The 21,847-nt window shown below is 41.6% G+C and overlaps 1 protein-coding gene across 4 annotated transcripts in view; it reads left to right on the forward strand.

Moving 5' to 3' along the window:
• The first annotated feature begins 12,174 nt into the window (after positions 1-12,174).
• The window catches only part of SNCAIP (synuclein alpha interacting protein), a 93,169-nt gene continuing 83,496 nt past the window's right edge, over positions 12,175-21,847 (forward strand). For 2 of the 4 annotated variants that reach the window (XM_087741663.1, XM_087741666.1), the window contains exon 1: positions 12,481-12,583. The gene's annotated coding sequence lies outside the window, so the exon portion shown is untranslated. Of the gene's footprint in view, positions 12,284-12,480; positions 12,584-21,847 lie in introns of those variants that run through there. The other 2 variants (XM_087741664.1, XM_087741665.1) reach the window with 2 other exon arrangements.

Here is a 21,847-nt window from a genome sequence, read left to right on the forward strand (position 1 = left end):
TAAATTTTGCTGTGCTTGCAACACCTTAATACACTCAAGGGTATCAACATTTCAGGAGGGGAATTGGGGAAGGAGGTAGCTGTGTTCCTTTTCCTGTTTCTCGTCACCCCCAGTAACAATATGTGCAATGCACCCAACCATTAGGGTCTTCAAATATTTCAGCTTATCATAGAGTACAAGTACTTGAGTTTGCTCTTCTTGTGTACAAGAATAATTCATTGCAGCAAAAGAAAAGATTGGTCTGATGTTCTGCCGTTTATTTACTACAATTTTTTTTTAAAGCAAATGAATTTACTTGCATGCTCAAACATGAGCTGATAGATCTAACTCCTGCCCTACTTTTCAGACTGTGTTAGTGTCCTTGAGAAAAAGTCTTACATGATAAACTTTTGATGAATTGGACTTCCAGGATTATAACTGAGAAAAACACTGACTTATAAAGGTGTTCTTTCATGCATAAGAAGAAAGGTTTATCCAGCTTGATCCTATTATAGACTCTGTTAGGACAGCTTATACTATTACCATGGCAGTGCTCCCTAATACTTCTGTAGCTAAAAATCCATCAGTATTTCTCCAACATTCATGTCTTTGAACACCTACCTATTCTTTTATCTCTCTTAAACTTCATAAGATATGTATTTTAAACAATTTGCTTTCGCTAAACAAGGCACATAGATATTTATAACTTTAGTTGTGTGAGATTGTAGGCTGTGTTATGTACATTGAAAATGCGCAGTAACATCAAAAGCATGTGAAGAAAAAAATATAGTGGTGATGAACTTATTCCTTGGTTTTAAGAATGACAGCTTAGTGGAATAAATAAGTGTCTATTTCCATCAACTATCTGCATTTTTGCCTTACCACATAATGTCCTCCCTAAATCTAAAAAAAGAAACGAGAGCCTAGGCTTATTCCACCCTGAAATAAAGCATTGCTTTTAAAACTGTTTGTCTAGCAGAACTGAGGTATCTGATACTTCAGGACTAATCTGCAGTCCAACCCCATTCTTACTAATCTGAACATATCTTGTTATTTTAAACAGTGACAACAGTTTGATTTCAGAAGTATAGAACTGTATCAAATAAAAGATTTCCTATTTTAGCAGCTGTTGCACTCTCTGAATCTCTTAAAAAGATCCAAACTTTATGTGTCTGCCTCACAGGACATGCAAGAAGCAAACACAGGTTAAGTGGCAAATGAGTTGACTTTTGCAATATGGAAACATGGCATCTTTCAAGTAAAATCCTGACCCCAGTGAAGCCAGTGGAAAGGTTGTCTTTTTCTGTTCAGTGGAGCCAGAATTACACTCTGCATGGGAGCTTGCAACACTTTGACAACCCACTTTGAACCCTGTACTTCTTTAAAAAAAAAAAAGAGAGAAACACACCGAAAAGGATTGTTTTAACTTAGTTGACCTGCTTCTCTTCACCATAGATTTAGTGGCATTGTGCAGTTTACTCTGAACAGCTGTGTCAAAACAACAAAGCAAACAACAATTAACAACATAAAATTAATAGTAGGTAGTCCTTGAAAGATTGAATTGGTCCATGCATTATTGAAGATGGACCTATGTTACTATATGTTTCATCCACAAAAAAAAAAAAAAAAAAAAAGAAAAGAAAAGAAGTCTTCCATTACCTTCAAGAATGAAAATATTCAGGAATGGTGAACTAAAACTCACCAACCGCAGATGAAGAGAATGCAAAGAAACCTTATATTATTTTTTTATACTTACTTTTTCCTTGAAATCTTAAAAATAGTGAGGTTTCTGTAGTCAACTATAACTCTGACCTTAAAGCTTCATCCACTTACCTAATAAGATAGTTTTTCAGTGTATCATGGTGTTCACAACATATGTAATACTTTCTGTATTCCTGACTACTTATGTTGGAAACCTAGTTTGGCTCTAACTCAGAGAGAAATGGTGATAATGGACAGTGCTTTCCAATGGACATGAGTATCTAAAAATATGATGAATTTGTCTTGCCTGTTGTTGATGGGATAGTTGAAGCAGGTTAGAAATCAAATTAATTCCACTGCAGCATGTTCACCAAACACTCTATGCATCCCTAGCACATTTAACTTAAGCCACTCTGCAATCAGAATGAAGTAGAGATTCAGCTCTAAGTGTCATGTGTTCTTTGTTGTTACTTGCCATAGTGTCATGATGCTGACCATGAGGGAAAATGCAGGATAGATATGGAGTAAAAGTAGGGAAATGCAGGTTTCCACAATTGATATGTCAAAATGCAAGGAGCTAAAGTAGAAGAAGGAGAGAGAAGATGAGTGATGAATAGAACACGTCAACTCCAGGGAAATTAGATGTGGCAAGTAAATTTGAATTTAATTTGGACAACAATTACATGTGTAGTTATAAACAGGATTTTGGATAAGATGAGGTTATTTTGTTTGTTTGCTTTTTCCTGATGATGCTCTTGTTGAGGTTCTTTTCTTGTTGTTTATCCCTGGTTAGTGTTACATATGGTAGAATGACATGAACTGAAAAAAAGAAGCAAATAGAGCAAACAGAAGGGATACGTCAAGTCAAGGATATTAAATCTAAAATAGCAGCTGGCTGAGAGAACGTTTGGCAAGGGGAAGAACAATGCCAGAGATATGCATCTCGGTGCTGGGTCAGGATTACTTCATATTCAACTGCACGAAATGTTTTACTATTTCCTTTAAGTCAATAAGGCATTGAAAAGCCATCCAGCAGTCCAGGGACATATGCTATTTCTATGAAATGTCAGAATAGATGGTTAACACGGAGCTGACACTGGCAATGACATTTGATTTTCCTGTAAAAAGACAAACAAAAAGAATATATGGAAGAATTTCTCTACCTTCTAAAGGTCACTTGGGCATCTACCTGGGCACTACTCTCTGTTCTTGCCAACAAAAGAACAATACATTTTATAATTACTCCATATGGTCTGAAATTCCTTGAAGGTATTTCTCTTGCAGTTAACACCACTCTGACCTATATTCTGTCTGGATCTGCTGACTGTACTCCCAGCCTTCTTACATGCCACGATCAAGTTCTCACCCACTCACACTAGACGCAGTATAAGCCCTCTCCTGAATGTTTCCTATTTTTCTCTATTCATTGTGCCTTCCTTTTCTGCTTTCAGGATTCTCTCCACTTTCATGTTCCAACCTATGTTTGGAAAAATTTTGTGAAGTCAGAGTGTTTAATCTTGACAGGTGCTGAGACTGCAAATTCCCCTGCTTTCCTTAAATGGGATGGATTCAAAGGGAGATGCGGGGTTCTGGCACCTATCAATGTCAGATCACAATTACTCCTGTTTTGTCTATTTTGTCCTTAAAATGCACAAATCCTTCTTACCTAATTCACAGTTACCTCCATGATCACCAATGCTTGAACTTTCACTTACACTTTACTTTTGCTGATATCATTCTTAAATGAAAGAACTGACCTCAGACTCTTAGGTCTCGTTCTAAACTTGGCCTTTTCATGCTTCACCATTACTAGATACGCAAAAAGGAATAGCTGGCAAAAGTACCTTGGTTTTTGTGGCTGGCCAGCAGACAGCCCGTTTTGGCAGATGGAGATTTGGCTAGGATGACCAATGAGCTCGTGAGCCTTCGGGCTTCATTATTACAGTGTACCATATCTGGCCCAGAATAATTTCCCACAGGGTAAAGGATGTGACAGCCTATCACTGTACAAATTCTGATAGTACAGATACAGCATCTGATCCAGTAGATTTCTGGGTTAAACTCCAAATTCTTGATGCATATTCTCTGAGGCATTCAATTTGGACTTGGCAATCACATAAAGGGGTGTGGGGGGAGGAGGGCTGAATAGCTTGATCCTCATGTTGGTCCAATGCCAGCTCCCAAACAGTTCAAAGCGACCAAAAGGCATTTCTAAACTACATCAGCTGCTAGCAGCTCCAGAGGAACCATCTGCCAGGTTAGCACATCCTAGTGCAGTCATGCCTTGATTATGCAGCTTCCAGTTCTTGCACTAGGAGGAAAAATTGTGTGTAAAAAACCAGCTAGATGTTAACATAAGGCTTCCTTGGAAATTAGGAAATTCTATTCTGGCAGCTGACAAGTTTCAAGCCCCTTTGTAATCCTCTCATATGGTAAAGAGACTAGAAGAAGGAGAGAAAATATAATTTCACATCTTCATTTTCCAAGCTCTCAACAGACTAAGTATTCTAGAGTTGTTCTCATTATGCAGGCACACCACAAGAACAACAAATGTCTAGAACAATGGAGCTGTCAATAAGCGCAGAGGCTTGTACTTCCATGGTGGCCCATGGGTGGGGAACATGCTGCCAAGAAAGATTCAAATAAATCTATTTTCTTCTGGAGAAAAAAAATTGGAACCTGTTTCTTTGCCAGTTCAAATAACAATAATATCTCAAGGGAAAAGACACAAAAGAAAGAGGAGGAGAAAAGGAAACGTCTGGAGAAAAGAGAAAAATAAGTCTAGTGTAGTACACAATACTAAGAGGACAAATACAAAGAAAATATGAATACTACATAAGATGTGTTACCATTGGCTACTATTATGATCCCTATTGACATATTGGAAGGAAGAAAATGAAAGATCAGAGCTGGAATCTCCGCGGGTGTAAATCAGCATCATTCTTCCTTGACTGCAAAAAGCTATGACAATTTAGAACAGCTGTTATTTGGCCCATAGTGTTTTTTAGGGTTTTTTTCTGGTTTTATTTTTGTAAATCACAGTGATGATCACGGGACAGAGAACGGACTGACAATATGAGCTGTGAATCCCATGGGACGTGTCTGCTGTTTCGAGTCTTCGAAGTCTTTTGAACGCTTAATGCAATGCTACTCGAATAACTAACAAAGTTTTCTTTGGCAGAAACCCTATTTGGTATCAGAACAACTAAATGATGACTTCAAATGATAGTTACCAAATAGTGTTATTGCTGGTTCATAATTGCATGTTTGAGTGTTGGGAGAGGGAGAAATTAAATTCTGTATCATTGACCATGTCAGGAGAACTGGTATTCTGAGTTCAGAGGGAGTTAGTTTAGACTTCAGTTCAGCTTTTGCTTTGAAACTATTCTTTCTTGGTTTTGGTCTATTTTGGTCTATTTCTAGGTTTTGGTCTATTTTGCCCACAGTCCTTATCTGCTTGTCAAGGATATTTACAAAGAGTACCACAATCCAATACACCTTTATAATTGTGATTCTTTAACAAATTATTTATTGCAGACAAATAGGAGCACATATTACTTAGTAGCAACAGCAGAGTTGTAGAAAAAAGAATATAAATTGTTTCTTCTTTAGTTTACAGTACTTTAAATAGCTATGTGCTAGACCTCAGAGATGGCAAACAGATAAATAATTACAACAGTAAAAGAAAACAATAGTGAAATACAACATAACATAGCCAAAGGAAAATGCTGTCTGAAATAAGTTTGTTTGTAACTGCCTCTGTACAAGGGTAAGAAAAACAGGCTTTCCCTATACAGTCATCAAGCAGTCAGGTTAAGTCAGTTTGAAGATTCACAAAACAATTCACTTTATCCAGTAGGAATGTATAATACCATGTAAAAATCTTTAATTCGAAATGTTAATTATGGTAAATGAAAGCACGATTCTCCTGTGCTTTTCTTTGTTCACATTACTATTTCAGATCTTATACGTGGAAGTTCAAGCAGGGAGGTGGTTTTAGTAAGCTCTGGTGAACATAGATTTGCTAAATAAGAAGTCACATAAATAGGAATTTTTTTTTCTTAGTGTGAACTTTAATGTTCGGAAGCAACTTGTCAGCCACCAAGGAGCTGAAAACCCTCAACACCTGATCACAAAAATAAGTCTCCCTTTTCTTTGATGCTACAGGTGAACTGTCTGTTTTCCAGGACAAAGCAGTAGCTTTAGTGAACATGGCCGTAGCCTCTTGTCAACACTCCACGAAATGCCTGTACTCAACTTCTGTGCAACTGCCACGTTCATTTACTATCATCTGTCTCAATATATTGAAACTCTGATATTACTTTCACCCAAAGTATTGTCTTTGATCCTGACAGGAGTATTTTGAGAGGTTGTTTAAGAAGGCATGCCAATGAGAGTGATCTGTAACTGTGCAGTGTGGCCAGTGTTAGCATCCTTACTTTTATAAGAAGCAAAGCAGACAACTGTATACTTTCATTTGTTCAGCTAACCCAACAGATGAATCCTGTCTTCTAAGTGATTCACAGTGAATTAAGAGGGATAAAGAATTGGTGTTTTCTTCCAAGGACTGATTTTCAGGGCTAGTTTTAGCTATCACTGTGACAAGTTCCTTTCACATAGACGGATATGCAGATAGATGTGTGTGTCTGTGTGCATCTGTGCATCTGCATGTGTTGTCTGAGATCCAACGGGACAAGAAAACCGAAAAGAGCCACCTCTCTAACTGCTTAGAAACTGCTCATCTTGTCTCTGTGGCCCCCAAATTGCCTCCACCAAGAATTATTGCAAATTTCTCATTTCAGCAGAGAAGTACCAGGCCTCAATATAGGTATTTGGTCAACGCCCAAAGTTGAAGCTTTTTCACCTTAACTTTTTAATGAGAAATAGTCCTCCTTTCTCATGTAGAGATTTATTATGAAGTAGTCTAGAAGTCTTGCTTTGCCTTCCTTTTAGGCCTTTATTACACAGTCAGCTGGTTTCCAGAGATTTCTCCAGACTGGTTTTTTCATATCATTATTTTAGCAGTTACTTAAAGACTGTTTGAAATGTCTTGCTTTGACCTAATTCAGGAGATAGACTCTTCTGCCAAGAGATTGACAGTAAGCGTGGATTTAAAATTTCTCAGAATAATCTTATTAATGGGAGCATCTTCAAAACGGTTGAATTAGGAGTGATGTATCGGTTATAGCTGTAAAGTTTTTCATTAATTCATAGGGTTGCTGTGATTAGAATTCACTTTTAGCTCTTACAATAAGTTCATGGTGGTACAGATTTTGCTTAAGGCTCAAGTGAAACATAATATTTGGTCTTAATCCAATTTAATGTGTTGCCCAGTCAGGATTTCCTCTAATGACTCATTCATACCCCTACTGAATTGAAAAGGATATGTGTAAATTGACGTTGAACTTAAACTCCAAGACTTTTGACTTTTTATCTTATCTCTAAATTGGCACCATACAACATCTTTATATTCTAATCATATTAAAAAACAGCTTTTCCTTTTTCCCTTGTTTTTCTTGTCTAATGAGGTCACACCAAAGAATGCAGTTCACACATACAGGATGCGACAAAAGTGGAATGTAATTCTGGACAGCCAACTACATATGTATTCCCAGTATAAAACAGTAGCCGAGTAATCCCACAAGCAAGCTATAATGCCGTAAGCTAACACAGGAACCGGTGGGGTTCAACTGCTTTGTGGGATCTGCTTCTGTGCATGCTCTCACCTTCTGCTGAGTGCAAGCTCACTTGCCCCTTAACAAGAGCACATTCCCTTAGAGCTTGGGAGGGAGAAGGAGCTACACCAGGGCAGTTACGGAGCAGAGGACGTAATCCACTGTTTCAAAGTCCATCTTACCTTGTGGCAACTTGTTTATGTGGCCATATCCAAAGGTGGTCTTTGTACATATAGCAGAGGAATAACAGAGAGAAAAAAGAAGATGTATTACCATCTGTAATTTGTTTTGAGGACCACGCTTAAAAGCTTTCCAATTTGCGAACATTAGTTTTCAGAATGAAAATCCGTTACATCAAATATTCACAAATTCAAAATTGTGGGCTTGTATTATTCTCAAAATCTTGGAGAATTAAAATAAATCTTGTACAATCCATTCAAAAAACTTTTGAAAGGAGGCTTGAAAATATAGTAGAAATACACGGATGGGAAGAAAATCTATGAGAATGGAGAGCTTCTTATTTACAGCAGGCAAAGGCAAAACTAAAGCCAGTGTCAGAATTTCAAAACTTAAACAGCTGAATAAGAAGCTGGACCAAGCATACGTAATTTACCAGTGAAGCTAATTATCTATTACAACAATGTTGTTAGGAGTGTAGTGATCAGGATTAGATCACTTTCTGAAAAACATTCTCTGGTTCAACCAGGAATTATGGGGCTTTATGCCAGAAGCTAGAGTAGCTGATTATGGTAATTGTCTCTGACCTTTTGATCCAGTAATGCCATGTACTAGCTTTCCAACCACACATATTACGTTCAGTTCTTCTGCACAGTTGTGCGGAATGTGTGAGCAGGACCTTGCATGCCACATTCTGAAATTCTCTGTGTCATTCCCCCAACAGAATAGATAAAATCAATGAACATTTAATAAAGCCCAGGCTTGAGACTCCTCTCCCCTCATGCTAGTTGCCAAGTAAACGGCCTCTTAAGATTGCAGAAAATACCTTCCTGCACGATCCCAGAAACAAAGCTGTATGCACTGAAACATGTTTTTGAACTAATTATTCAAGTTTTTGTAATTCTGTCTCTTCTTGTGGATGAGGATCCAATCTGCATTCTTTTCAAGGCAACCTCTTGCTTTCTGAAATTTATTGACAGCAGATTGCTGCATTGTGGGCTAACAGATCAGGTTCAGACACTATAAACACTGAAAATGGTACAAAAACACAGCAGAAAAACAATTCATTTTTATTGCAGTTCCAGGTACACAGTCTCACAGTTTGTTGTAATTAATGAGAAACAGTAAGTCAGTACTTCTAACAGCCTACGCAATCTTGTCGTCGTTCTCTGAGTCTAACAAATTATGCCTATACCTATATTTGCTGTATTTTTACATGCTTTTCAGAATGAAAATGTTTTTCCAAATTGAGCAAAATATGATAGATTGTAGGGCAAACTGGAGGTGGGAAAAACTAAGAATGATGTTTTTTGAAAGTTAGATGCAAGTTTGACTTGATCTGTGACCCATTTATCTCCACTGAGAATCCAAAGGTGAAGATAGGAACAATGCACCTGGCTTGGGCTCAGTCTTTTGAAATGAGTACCGAAATTCTGTTGTAGTTATTCTTACTGGTCCTCAAAGCTGAACGGGAGGGTTTTTTTTAAAGCAAATATCTAAGTGCCCTGATGACTGCTTTGAATGACTGTGAGTCATCATGGATCACCATATGACCGAGTTAAAGCTTGCTCTTTGTTATATCAGGAGATACACTTACTCTGTAATTGCTAGGTTTTGCTTAATGTGATACTGTTGGTGATGTTCCTTGGTGGAGATATCACACGTCAGCAGTCCTAGGTCACCATCTGGAAGTCCACAGGCTGCCTTTATATATGAAGTGCTTTAAAAACCCTACGGTGTAAATGACCGTTTAAGTTACCTTTACAGCAGAACACAGACTCCCAGCCTTACGGCTCTGAAAAAAAACCAGCACCATACTGTACCTTACTGGACTCATCTCTTCCAGGCTCTTTCTGCCTCCTTTCTGTTCCTGCCCACCTTTTCCATTGCAGGACTGCTGCACTTTTCCAGGAACAAGTATAGAGGCACCAGAGTTGGTCCTGCACAGGAACAGAATAGTTTCTTCAGGACATATCTCCATGGGCTTTGTGCCTTAACTGTCATGTCCTCATGCACAGTATTATCAAGCACCATACTTCTAAATCTGTCTCAAGGTCATCTGTTAGAGGAGTTTCAAAAGTAATGGAGGGTTTTGTCTCGTATTCATTAACGTCAGTGGATGTGACCACTGATGGATGCTGTGACTGCTGCTGTGATTGCCATAGGCCCTTGACAGGGGCCACAGAATTCAGTTTTGCAAGTGCTGCTAGCCTACAGAAGATCTGTCTTTTTCTCATGTGCATCCAACCATACGCTGTGCAGTTCTAATGCAAATATCAGCCTCGGCTTCATCAAGAAGGAATACTGAGGTTCAAGAAACCATTAAATGATTCTGGAGAAACGTACTAGAAAAACAATGTGCAACACATTTTTGAACCACTTTACTCCACTGGGAATAGGATTACCCATGAGAAGTTGTTTCTATTTCAGCAAAATTTTCTATCTGTGCACGTTATGTGATTTCATTTTAGACAAAAAATAATGATGGTGCCATGTAACTGGCAGTAAAAATTCATCCTGAAATTCTTACAAGAACTTAAGTTGTATATCACAATTTAGTTTTTGTTCAGCCATATAGCCTAATCAGCACTTCTTATTCAAACAATATTTCCAGCAACAAGTTCAGAAGTAGGTATATAAACAGGGTTATCAGCTCTAATTGAGATACTATCACATATAACACATACAAAGACACTTGGCAAGCTTTTATCTTACAAGCTGTATTTGCATATGGATGGTATTTATAGCCTCCAAATTAAAATAAGATTTTTTTGGTTTTGGTTTTTCATCAACGCTGTTTGTCAAGCAGGCCATACTCCTATATGACATTGTGTTCTGGAGCTGACCTGCATTCCTTTCAAACCATTTAATCACACACAGCTGACCAACATTCCTGTATAAAACCACCTAATCAAATGCATTACAAATACCCCAAATGGTTACTTAATCTCCATATATGTACAAGTGTGAAACGTGCAGCGTCCAAATATGCCCTTTCATAACAGCAAATGACATAGAAGCAACAGACCTTTCCAAAGTAAACCTTCCCCCCCCTCCCTCAATCAGCACAGACATTTTTAAGGTGGTTAAGATAGCATCGCTCCGCATAGTTGGCCTTGCATGTGACGATTAGAATTCGCTGTAATTCATATTCAAGCTTGTCTTCTACACATCTTAAAAGTGCAATTTAAGAAGAAAGAAATATAACAGCTTTTCACTTCTGGGCAAGTATGTCAAATGAGCTGCAAAATATTTAAAAACGCGTGATGCTGCAGCACCTAGATAGCTCAAGGAGGGCTATGGTGGAGGACTGTATTTCCTTTTGTCTCCAAGTCACTGGGTTCAGATGAAAAGCTTCTCAAGGTTGTTACTGCCTGATGACTGTGTCTCAGTATTAAGCAGAATGAGTTATTTTTTATGTCCAGTAGCCACACTTTGATTAGCACTTTCACTAGAAATCCCTATAGGTAGGACAGAGACCCACTGAGCTGGAGACTGAACTGTTTTCCCCGTTTCCAGAGATAGTCATCCAGAGCAGTGCTACGCGCGGACTGATGTGGGCATACCCGCGGTAGTGCTGAGTGTGCTCTGTGTCTTCTGCGGGCAATGGTTTTCCAAAATGCCAAACTAGCATAAATTCACTTTAATTTCCTACATGCATCTTTTGGGCTTTTGCAGTGTTTGCTCACCAGAGAAAATGAAATCTAAGTTCTGTGTTTGAAATGTAAAAGCACACAAAAGCAGGGGGAGATGGAAAGGTATATAAAGGGATATATTTAAGAAATAGGATGGAAAATGTGCCTGTGAACGGGGGGCGGGGGGGGGGGGGAAATCCCCGTTAATGGTGTGAAAGCACACGGCACAGAACATGCTAAATCACAAAGAAAACCAGCCAAAGGTTCACTTTTCTGCTCATCTCCTGTTACCGTCAGATGCGCCGGTGGCAGGGTGTCCTCGGGCCGAGCTGCGAGGGGGACTGACTCCTTCCCCCACGCAGCTGCGGCAGCCCCCGCGGAGCCGCCGGCGGGTTTCTGGCAGGCTTCCCGAGCGCGCAGGGCGGCGGGGGCAGGAGCGCCCTTCCCAGCTCCGCTCACCCTCAGCAGCCCGGGGACACACGGGTTTCTCGCCGAGGCAGGTGAAACCCGCTCCCTGGGAAGGTGCTCGAGGGTGCCACCGGCTCCCTCCGCGAGAACCGGTGGGAAGCAGCGACGCTTTCCAGGTTTTATAGCAGACCAAAAAAAAAAGAAACCAAACCCAAACCCACCAAGTTTTTATTTTAAACAGATGTGAGCGAATCGCACTCAATATTTTCAGGTATTTTTAGAGCAGCGCAGTGCCCCGCGCTTAGCATTTGACGCGACGGCGCGGCGTTTCCAGGCGCCGCGGGCACCGCGTTGCACGTGCGTAAATCCCGCGTGGGGCGCTGCCAGCGAGCCGCGGGGCGGGAGGAGGCACCCACAGCCGGCCGGGCGCTGGCCCCGGGGCTCCCGGCGGAGCAGGGCCACCTCCGCCGCCCAGTGCGGCTCCCCGCGCCTCGGCGGGGGCCTCTCCCCCCGCCCCGGCATGGGGAGAGGGGGTGGGCGCCGCCGGTACCGCCCGCCCGCCCCCCCCCCGTCCCTCCCCACGCCGCCGGTCACGTGGCAGCGCCCCCCGCGCCCCGAGACCGCGGAGCGCGGCGGCATTGTGACGCAGCAGGCCTCCGCCGCGGCGGCGGCGGGAGGAGGCGGAGGAGGCGCGGGCGCGGCGGGGCGGTGAGTGAGCGCGGGAGCGGCGCCCGCGGGAGCGCGCCGCCGGGCGACCGGGGAGGCGAGGCTGCGGCGGGGCCGCGCCCCCGCTCCCTCCCTCCCTCCCTCCTCCCGGCCACTGGCCGGTGGACGGGCAGGGGCGGAGGGCGGGGCAGCGGGCGCCGGGCCGCTGCCGGAGCCCTGCCTGCACCGGCGGGGGAGTGGCGGGGGGCGGCAGCCGAGAGGCGGCACCTGGGTCCTTCCCCCGTCTCCATCACCCCGCGGCTGCCGTGAAACGGCCGCGGCCGAGCGGAGCGGAGGGGTGAGGTGAGGTGAAGAGAGCGGAGCGGGCGGGGGGCTTTGTTGCCGCCGACAACGCTGTCCCCCCGGGCGGCGGGAGGGGGGCGCGGAGCCGGGCTCGGGGACCCCGCGGGGGAGACGGGGCGTTCGGGCAGCGCTGGAGGCGCCCGGCGCGGCTGCGGGCTTCCCCGCGCCGGGCCGTCCCCGGGGGCCGCGGGAGCGGGGGTGCCCGGGCGGCGGGAGCAGCGGCCGGGAGGCGGGAGCGGGGGTGGGGGGCGAGCCCCGACCCCGCCTGCCCGCCCCGGGGAAGTGCTTTCCGCATGAAATCAGGGCTGAACGCGGGGGGTTGTACTGGGGCTGAGCACATACGTGATGTCACCTCTGCGAAGTGCCGCTGCAAAATCCCTCGTAGCGCGGTGAAACCCGCTGACCCCCGAAGCGGGCGCAGATCTGCTTCTGCTCTGCTCGGAGCCGGGCGTCTCTGGCGGGGACGCAGCCTTCAGCACTCTCCTGTCCCACCGGGGCATGCCGAAATCTGGAAGGAAGTCAAGTAGGAGTTGCATGTTTGTAACTGGGGGGAAGCAAATGTAAAGTTGTCTGGTAGAAAAACTGCGCCTTGGCTTATACTTGGGTCAGTCCAAGATCGTGTTTTTGCAGCACCAGGGATCAAACGTTTTTCATACTCATATTAGCGAGCGTTTTTATGCGAGCAAATGCAATTTTTATGAAGAAGAGCTCGAGGATCATGTCCTGACGGTACTGGATACCAAGCAGCTCCTAGTCTTAGTCGTCATTGTCAGTGTTATCACCTCGTGGCACTTTCAGTGGTTGGCTTAAAGCCACAGCTCTTAGAGAGATATTAATCAGTCACAACTGCTTCTCAAGAAGTACCCCTCCACCCCAAAACCCACCAGAAAACTGCTACTGCCTATGCTTCCGTAGCAAATCTGGGAAGCCTCATTGTATACCTCAGTGATACAACCGCAAAAGGTAACAAAAAAAGTTTTTAAAAAATTTTAAAAAATTTTCTGAAGCAAATCACTTGATTGTTGGACCCTTTTGTGTATTTAAATGGCTGAAGAAAGGGATACAGTTGTAGTGTAGGACAATCAAAATTACATTATATCTTGTGCTAATAGCTCTGATCCTGCAGCCAGGAATTATGTTGAATGGTGTGCACGTATTTACGCCTTGCACAGCGTGCTGTAGCAGAGTTTCATAGTGGCAGTAAGTGTCCTGCCCTTACTGAATTTAGTAGGTATATGTATTCCCAACGAGCCATAAATAATATGACCCGTTGCCTTACTACCACTCCTAAACATGAGCTTCTTCACCCTAAAATCCTCTGCTGCTAGTTCATGGGCTGCCTGGTGAACACAATAAGCCACTTCTCTCCTTGTACTGCTAAGCCTGAGAGCATGCCTGGTGCCATACTGGAGCTGTATGTTGAATATTTTGCACTTAGGCTGGAAACCTGGTCTTGAGAGCAGGCTTGAGGGGTAGCTCAAGAGAGAGTTCAAACACAGTGAGAAGGGGTTTTCACGTGAATAAAACAACTAGAATTTGACCTGTCCAGTTGTCAAGAAGAAACTTGCCTCACCACTGTAGTTGTAGTTCCAAAATTGTATAGTAACTTTTCATTTAGGTATTCCTTCAGTTAACACAAGGGTATAGTGCCCATGCCTGGTGACAAAAGGCTCCCTTTGTAAGGTGTGATAAGTTTCATTTCTGCATGTTTTCATGGTGTCAAAGACTGACTTAGACAAACTGACTGTTCCACTTCACCCAGTCACTAACGGTATCTTAAACCAGAAGTTCAGTCATTTTTCAGATCTTTGTGATTTCTGGTATGTGTTGTTGACTCAGTTTGCTGCAGAAAGCAAGTGTGGCTTGTAGTTTGCTGAAAAAGTGGGTAAAATAGAATTATATCAGAGGAAGGGACCTGTGAAGAGTTACCTCCAAATCTGAGGAGTCTGTAAGGGACTTGCTTGTTAAAAAAACTCCTTGTTTGAGCAAGTAGTCCAGTGTGGGCTACTCAAAATACTTTAAGTAGCATTTTGGCATAAGGAGATGGGCAGGTAAGGAAGTCGTACAGAAGATAGTAAATTATATTAGATAGAAACTGCTCCTTTTCTTTAATGTTTTTTCTCTAATGACAACGATGTGGTAAGTAAGTATGATGTGATTTATTTGGGCCACTTTCTGAATTTACAAAGAGCTACGTGTAAAAGGTAGACTGGTTGGACAAGGTGACTGAGTGGTACCTTTGGAGGTGCAGTCCCTCCCCTGAGTACTCTGAATAAGTGATAGGTCACTTTGCATTTATTTTTTTCATGACTGGAAAACAGTAATCCCAAATATCTACATATTCTGTAACCATTTTTTGCCAAGACATCAGCAGAGCTTCAGGAAACTAGGAAGTGCCTCTTACTGTCCCTCTGCTTCCCAATTGTCTGATCTTGCTGAGAGCTGAAACCTGTCCCCATGCAAACTCCATAGGTGGAAGAAGTCTTCCTCCCACACGTACCTGAGGTGGGATACCACCCACACTGGTACAGCTCTCCTTCTCACACAGTCCTCTTCCAGGGTGTACCAGGCCCCAGATGTCTCTACACCCACAGCAGCTCTGTCCTGCTTGGACACTCGCCTGATTAGAACCAGGAAGGGGAAAGCAGGACAGCCCTGCTGCAGCCACTCTAGTTTCTGTCCTCTGAAACAGAGACATGTGGGTAGTGCGGCCTCCACACTGTGATGAGATGCGAGCAAGAAAGGGGAGCACACAGCCAGAGGCAGCCCGGTGGGGGGGACTCGACTGTCGCATACAGTAGCATAAATGTTGTGTTGGCAATAGTGCAGGGATGCTGGTATTCATAGCTGTGGCATCGTTTGGTGTCATGTATGCATGGAGTGGTGATGCTGCACCTTGCAAGCACGAAGACCAGTAGTTCCAGCAGCCTTTGTGGGATGCAGCATGTTATCTCCCCTCACCTGGTTTTTAAATGTTTCAGCTGACTAGATGGGATGTGCAGCAGAGCTTTTTTTCCACCCCTGTCTGTCTCTGATTACTTGCACGAAGGTCCAGAAGCAACCCATGAATCATGAGCATGGTTACAGGAGCAAGAAGGGGAAAAGAAGGGAATAATTACCATTTTTATTTCAGTTTTATTAGAATAAACCTACATCTATTTCAGGTTACAGTTGAAGGTAAAATGCCAGAAGGAGAATATTCTCATCCTTCCTTATGCAGCCATGTTAATTAATGCTAAGTAAAATAAAGAAAAGTTCATATTTTTCAGGTGAACATCTTTGTAAGGAACCCGTTTGCCAATGCTGTACTATATATTGTTTAGAAAATACAGTGATTTTGTACAGCTGAAATGTATATGTTCGTTATCAAGATGAAAAATATGTTAAAAAAAGTGGAGAAGTATTGGATTTTGGAAGGGCAAGTAGTTGTTCTTTTCAACTGTTGTCAGACTAGGACCATAACTAAACTAAAGGAAATAATGCTTAGATAATTGGCAAGAGGACTTGGAGGAGCGTTGTGTCTGTGCTCTCTCTTTTTCTGGCAGATCTGTCTGTTTGTCAAAGGAGACAGGGAAGATAGGCTTACATGGAGCAGGTGCATAGTAAACACAAGGGAATTTCTCTTTAAATGCAAATGGGGTTATATGATAGATTTATATGCACAGTGGAACCATTGGAAACAAGAAAATAGAACATATGCATCAGATACCTTATTGATTTAAGGTCCAAAGAGAGTTTTTAACTGGGGGGGGAATAATTAATTAATTAATACAGTAGAAATATCACCTGCTGCTTACCTAAGGTGGAACTGTAATTTCATCTTCTAAGATAAAGCTCCAAGTGATTTGGAGGACTGAAGATCTTAGAGATGTCAAAGAGAAGTACAATTCAGCTGTCATAGTTCGGCAGCTGAGGCAATCCTTCATCAGGTATATTTTCTTGTATGTTAAGGAGCACTTACAAAAGCTCATTTTGAATATGAATGTGGTTGATTTGCACTTTATAAAGAATTATTGAGTAATGCTTGAAAATATATTTTTCTAGTTAAAATATAGCATTAGGTTTGTAAGGTTTGCTGTAAGCATTTCCTTTTCAGTTCCGTTTCCTCCCCAGTTCTTGTTTGCAGTCAAACTGCTGGCATTATTTTTCTTTGTTTATACCGGAGAAAAAGGCATTGTCTCACTTATCTTTTAAACTCAATACAGTGTATTACATGACCTCTCCTTGTGTATAAATCCTCCCCCCTCTCCCCCCATCTGTTTTATTGTTACTGTATCAACCTGGAACTTACCATTTAAAATGAAATTCTAATCAGGAACTTAACACTTCCCTTCAATGCCCCCACTTTAGCAAACTTGTTTACATCTGTGAGTAAAAATCAGGCTGTGCTGCATAGCTTTCTCACATGTGCACGACAGGGGTATGCACAGGATTATGACGTGAAGCTATACTGCCCTGCTGGTTAGTCATCCATGTAGTTCTTTACCAGGATCTGGCCATGCTCACTGGCATTTTTCTTAAGAAATAGGAAATACCTTTAACTGTCCAGACTGACAACATATAACTGCTGGCATGTTTATATGTGCATGTACATATCTCGTGTTCTTTCTTACTAAAATATAACTGTAAGTATTCTGCCTTTTGTATGCTACGCTGTCAGTTCCAGTTGAGTCACAGTAGTAAATTTATGAAGAGCCCAAGAATTGCTTTTGAATTGGCTCAAGATTTTAAATATTGAAGTTGTCAGCATGGTGAGAGATTTATTGAATATTGGTAAATGCTGTGTCTAAGATGTTTTTAAAAACAAAAAACAGACAAACAAACAAAATAAAGCAAAATAAAACTGGGAAATTTAGTGCACACAGAAGCATAAGAGTGCTAGGAAGGTAAATAAGCTGCATGTCACCTCCCCTGACCCCCACTTCTATTGTGCTCAGTCTAAGAATACTAATTTCTCTTCTTGCACATTCCAAGAGTCTTAAGGTATGTGTCCTAATTACGTTAACTACTGGGATATTATCATTTTGCAAACTCATATGTTGAGCACTGGATAAAGCACAATATTTGTGCTTGTTGCTAGGACATGGTCAAAAACTTGTCTTGAATTACAGAGTGGAATCACTAGCAAGTTGAGTTATACTTACATCATTAATTATTTGCATTTCATTAACCTTTTAAATTAGAGGTAAAGGAATTTATGGTGTCTAAACGTAAGCAACTTTGAATAAATACTGTAATCTTGAACTCCGCCAATGCTTTTCACATCATAGCTGCAGAATCATAGTCACCTGGGCCCCTTGACTGACATTGTTCATGTTTAAGTTAACGGGCATCCCTGTGGTAGGTGTGAATGGAGTGAGACAGTGTACCCACGGAACAAGCACCAGGTTAGAAAAAGGAGGATACAGCTTTTCACCGTCCTTTTGAATCTGATACATTCTACAACATCTTGATGCGATATTTGCTTAAAGCAATTTGATAGCATAATTTTCAGGAGGCTGAGTTTGTTTGTATTCCTATATATACATCTTTGTATTAGTTATTTGTGTATGGCATTTTAAGTTTTCCACAGGAAAAGGAGACCTACCTTTTCCATAGGAAAATGAGAATTAGACCTAAAGTCTAATTACAGTAACATTAGTTGCCGTTATGATTGAACAGGCCAGATCTTGGAAAAAATGCTGTCAAAGCAATTAGCTGCAAGTTAAAAGAGAACCAAATTTGTGATACACTGTTACAGAGCGTGTGGTGCTGTTCCAAAATTAATGTTTTGAGGTTTTGGATTTAGTTCAATATGTTTCTGTGAATGTTTGTTTGTGTTAGTGTACCATGTTGTATCTTTGATGAATGGTAATGATACTGCTTCTGGTGGTAAGTTGACTCTTAATTCTAGATTCAGGAAGCCTCTGTTTACAAGAAGCTCAATACAACATTTCTTGGAACAGAGTTTTGGGAGCACCAATATCTGAGAGATTAATATAAACATTACTTATTGTTCAGCATTATGAGTCTGCTACTGGTATATATGACACAAATTTAGCAATTATCTCAGCTGCTTGGTAGTGCTTTCAAAAGTATTGATAATGTCAGTCTAATGGGTAGGTTTTTCACACCATACTTGGCAACTTTAGCTGTCATTCCCTAAGACTGAACAGAGAGCAATTAAACTCTCACCCACCTCCTTATAGTTGTTCTTGAGGGTCATAGATGAAGCACATTAGCAAACAGCTTAATGGAAATTGTATTTCTGCTCTTTCCTGTGATGCTCCCTGTGTGAAGGAGTTAACCATTGCCTCTCTGCACTTCCTAGTAAAGCACTTCACGAGTCGGATCTGAGATGCAATGGCTGGAACAGCACTGCCCGATGACTGGAGGTTTAGCTGTGATTGAGTGCTGAGATGCCCAGGTCCGGACAGATAAGTGGAGCACGACTGTGCACGTAATCAGGGTTTCCTCAGAGAGACAGACAGCAGCATGGGATTTTTATCCCTGCACCCAGAGCTTTCCGTATTTCACTAGCTTGCTTCTTCCCATGGTAAATTAGCCTGCATGTAATCCCTGCTGCTGTGATCCGATTCCTACCAGAACTTTGTCTGAGTCAACACTAGATTCTGTGTCTTTATACTCTCCTCGTAAGGCAGCTAAGTGCGCTGAAGAACTGCATTCCTTCTTAACTCGTCTTCTGTTTGTGATTTAGCAAAATGCACACAAAATCTCTCTGGAGTGAATCGTTCATTACGCAGTCAGTTTAAAAACATGCATAAATCCCTTTGGTCACTTGCTGGACAGATGGTAGTAAGCCATCCTTGAGAGGATGTAATGTTTGTAGTAGTTTGTAGTTTGTAGCTAGTAGAAGATCTAGTGTTGCAGCTGTACAGCAAACCACTGTTTGAAGGGAGGAGGTCCTGAATTTGCAGGACTTTATCAGCTCCTGGGTTTCTGGCCTTGAAACAGCAGATAACTCATGTGCTCACTTAGGTTAGGGCTTCGGCATCTGGCGTTAGTACTTTAAGAAGAGGAATAAGTGCCGTTTACATGTAACATGGTTGCTTCCAGCTGCCTGTAGAGTGTAACAGTGTCTCGTCATTAGACAGTAAAGCTGCGTGAGTCACTGTACCTGAATGATCAGGTTAATCTGGCCTGACTCTGTGAATCCCCACAGAGAAGACCAAGCAGCATGTGTTACGATGTCCTCCAGCAGTACAAGGGAAGCAGGTTGTGTAGAGGGAGGAATTAGCCCAGCTAATACAATTTAGCAAAATGGACACTCTCTCCAGCATGTGTTCCTCATCAGGTCCCATATGCTTTATGGTATGTTCCCAGGCTTTGCTTTTTGCAAATGCAGTTTTTAGATTAACATATCTACAGTAGCACTATTTCTGGATGTGTCTACACTGCAATCGAGTAGTGTGATTGCAGGACATGCAGACAGATCTGTACTAGCTTTGATCTATATGTGATGTGAAGACATGCCAGCCTAGACTTAGGAGAGGGCTGTCCAAGCCAGATTGTTAAGCCATGCTGAAGTCTGCTTTCATCTGTCTTCACTGCTATTTTTAACTGTGCTATCCAGATTAGCACCACCATGGATTCTCCTACACATGCTGACATAAATTCACAATGGCATGCCCACTGCTTCCCTACAACATTGTCGGTGGATGCTCTGCCTCTGGGTGTGTGTCCCTTATTCTTGGTACTGAGACAGTCTAGTTTTCCTTTCCACTGAGTTTAGTTGTTTATTTCACAATTTAATTCCCCTCTGTAAGGAATTATAGAAAGGGCAATGGAGTGTAGGAGAGACTTCTGGCAATTTTCCACTCCAAAAATTCATTTTATAGTCTCTATTCCAAGTTTGATTGTTAAGCTCAGCCTTAAAGAACCTCCAGATCCAGGCCATATGTTTGTGCAAGTGTTAAAATCCAGATGAGAGGCAAGGTTGATGGAGTAATGTTAGAAAGTTAGCGTTTTAAAATGTTCTGTATGAAAGCATTGAATCTAGACCACAATTGTGTGAAAAAAATGTGAAATTATATGAAAAATATCAGCAATGACTGTAAGGTGATTATCATATATAAAACACAGTCTAACTTTAGTAAAAGGATTTGAATGTATTTTTAAGAGAAGTAACATGTATGGGTTTTGAACATTTCAAGGAAGAATCCTGTACTTCTAAGAGTTTCTTGTTGTTTTGCTTTGGGTTTTGTTTTGGTTTTTTTAATAGATATAATAAGTATTATTTTTGCTTTGTCAGTCAGATTAATTGTTAAGTTACTCCAGTAACTTAAGTCTTGTCAATGAAGTGTGCTTCTAATTAAGGTACCATGTTGTAAGAGTAAAGTTTGACAACAAGAAGTATACTTGCACAACAGATTTTAGTGGTTTTTATTCTGAAGTAGACTATCACTTCCTCATTAAAAAACAACCAACCAACCAAACAAACAAACAAAACCACAGAAAACAGCAAAACTGATCTGTATCTAAGGATGTAGTCTGAAAAGATATGTTGAGCATTCAATTCTTTTACTGTGCAATTTTCATGCTATTTAACAAAGACAAGGGAGAAAACATGGCTTGAAAATTGAGGTTAGGATATAAAAAGATGAATTCATGCAAATTTTTTTCATGCCAGAAAAATATTTCACATAAAAGCAAGTACTGTCAAACAAAGAGGAATACAAAATAGACTCTAACAAAGCATATGTTTCTGTGACATGAGACACACTGTAGAGGAGGAAGGTGAAGCTGAGCTTTTCAGCCTGGTGAATGTTGCAGCTTACTTATCTGCCAAGAAAGTATTTTGTTTCTAGATAAATGGTTGAACTGAAATAAATAAAATATTCCCTCATCTTTCCTTAAACAGTTTTTTAAAAAAAGTATTTCTTGTGACTGTCCTTGACACCTTTCTGAGGAAAAAGAACAGCCTTGATTCACCGGATGGAGCACAAGAATACAAGCACATACCAGCTAAGCCTGGTTCTAGCACTATGTGGTCTTGAATAAATTATCTAACTCTTTTCACTTATCTACCTATAAAATGAGAAAAAAATACATTAGGGAACTGCAGTAGCAGAATTGTCAATACCCTTATCTTTTTGTAGTATGGAGATCTAACAGTGCACAATATTTTTCATTATGAAAAAGATTCATCCTTTTCTTGAACAGCTCCAGCACCTTCATAGTTTGAAGGTGCTAGAGGCTGAGTGTACCTCCCGTGGTGTACTTAGTCTTCTTCAGTCCCTTCAGTGGTCCTGCGTAATGCTAGGG

This window comes from Nipponia nippon, unplaced genomic scaffold, assembly GCF_047370975.1.
Source record: "Nipponia nippon isolate SJK-2023a ecotype South Korea unplaced genomic scaffold, ASM4737097v1 scaffold_8, whole genome shotgun sequence".
Taxonomy (NCBI): domain Eukaryota; kingdom Metazoa; phylum Chordata; class Aves; order Pelecaniformes; family Threskiornithidae; genus Nipponia; species Nipponia nippon.